Raw genomic sequence first — 2,496 nt, 5'->3', positions numbered from 1 at the left:
GGATGGTCCAAACTCCAAAGCCTATGCTCGATCGGTTTGGTTAAACCTAATTGGTAGTAGCAAATAAAGATCATAAATGCTTTCAATTGAAGAAGGAGTAGGTTTAGTTACCCTTTGGAATTTAGCTAATTAATCAGAATTCCTTTGGAACAGCCCCTCATTAGCACAAAAATCATTAGAGCAGTACTGCCTTAAATGGATAGATTGAGTTTATTGAGCTAGAAGAAGTGCCAATGTAGTAAATTCACAATGTTGTCAATGAAGAAAAAGATTGAACACACAGCAGAAATCCACCAAAAGTCCTTATAATTCATATACGTTCATAAATATTGAAACAATCAGGAGCAGACGATATGGTCAGATTATGTGGGTGTTGACTTGGTAAGCATTCTCATACTTTTGTTGCCCTTCAATCCAATCATGGGGTCCATGGAAATTCAATTTCATTGAATGGAATCATGTGCTAAATTGATGTTTTATACTTCCCATGCATATCCACCAACAAAACAAAAAGAAAAAGAAAAAGAAAAAGAAAATTTCAGCTCCCTTTATGAAATCATTTCTGGATACAACTACAAGTGTGTTTCCTTGTGTTTAATTTGCCTTTTTTTTTTCGGTGGGGGCTAGGGGTTGATAACTACTTCAATTTGTTTTCTTGTATAGATGGACAAGTTAGCTATCTTTATCCAATAGTACGTGGTGTGCAATAATAGATGCTGCATTATTTAGTCTTTTTTGAAATAATAGGATGATCGGATATGTGGACAGGACTCATTTCATCTCCAATGCCCATTGTTGAAATCACTAATTCTTGTTCTTGTTGTAATGGGGTTTGATAAGGAATTTTCTTGAATTTCATTTGAAAAGGCATTTGATAATGATTCCATCCTAGCACTTGAAACCAGGTGCATGTTTTTACCATGAATTAGAATTTTAAGATTTAGTGTGATACTGGTAGAGGACGAAACAAGAAGAAGATATGGAAGTAGCAGTCAATACCTTGACGCTATAGATAATGTAAGAAGTTGGCGAAGTAAAAGGAAAAATTATGACAAACAATTAGTTGTAATGTTCAAAACCGTAACGTTTAAGTAATAATTCAATGATATTAACATCCTTTGCTGTGTCCGATTTGGATTCCTCTTCTTCCTCTCTACTATCTACCTATTTAAAAGTATAATACTATACAATGACCTTATATCTTAATACAATATCCCTAGAGACACAACAATTTTTTTTTTTTTTTTCAAAACGTTATAAGATGGCAAATTGTAATTAGTGATATATCATTTTTAAGTGGGACAACCAATGATATCAATTTTATTATACACCAATCACAATCTATCATTTTAACAGTTGTAAAAAAGTTAGTAAAATTTTTCATCCAGATAAATTCTATTCATCTTAAATCTTAATATGGTTGAAATAGTTGTCAAAATCTTTTTCAAAATTGCTAATGTGGCAAATTAAGGTTGGAGTATTATTACTGGATTCACTTTTATTTGCACATATCACAATGAAAATGATTGTTTTTAGGAATGTTGTTCACGTCCGTGTTGAAATAGTTTTGGGTTTGATCTTTTAACTTACCCTTTTTTTTTTTGAGAAAGAAAAATAGAAGTTTTTATGGCTATATTACACCCTCGGGTAAGGCGCCAGATGGTCTCGGACGGGGTAGCTCGATCTCGGGGGCCCGCCTATACTACTGTGTGGAGAGTTACCCCACTAAAGATGCCCACCAACGGACTCCTGCGGGCAGCAAGATTCGAACCTAGGTGTGGTGCACAAAGCGAACGAATCTTACCCACTCAACCAAGCCCCCGTTGGTATCTTTTAACTTACCCTTGATTCATCATAAATAATAATAGTAATAATAACAAAAGTATAACGAACAAAATTACATGTCCTCTACACCACATACTGTATAGTTGTACATCATGGGGACATTTATGAAAAATTCTTTGACTTTTTTTTTTTTTAAGATATAGTTTAAATCTATGATATATGTTTTTGGAGATTATTCTTTCTCATCAGATCGAGACATTAATTAATTTTAGTATAAGTAAGAATCGAATCCAAAATTTCTTATTCAATGAAAGATCATAGACCTCAACTTAAAGGACATGATACATTTCTTGAATCTTGACCATTTTTATTCAATCCCTCGAATAATATGGACACCTTTTTTTTTTTGTTTTTTTGTTTTTCCTCTGAATATATATATATAGGACGCATATTCATTAGAAGAAGCCCAGTCTACATAGAGCCTCAAGGCGCGTTTTGAAATTACTTTAAGGTTTGAAGTCCAATTGAATTATCAATTTTATCACCATCAATCAATTAATCAAAGCCAAAATCTGTTTGACAATATAATGATAGCATCATATATGAAATTACAAAGCAAATTAAGAGGAGAGTTGGTCAAACCAAAATAATATTTATTGAAATTAGGAAATTTCCTGTAATTGTAAATTACGCGTGGATGTATGCATGGCC

This window comes from Quercus lobata, chromosome 12, assembly GCF_001633185.2.
Source record: "Quercus lobata isolate SW786 chromosome 12, ValleyOak3.0 Primary Assembly, whole genome shotgun sequence".
NCBI lineage: Eukaryota > Viridiplantae > Streptophyta > Magnoliopsida > Fagales > Fagaceae > Quercus > Quercus lobata.
The sequence above is the reverse complement of the archived record's forward strand: the minus strand, read 5'-3'. Positions refer to the sequence as shown.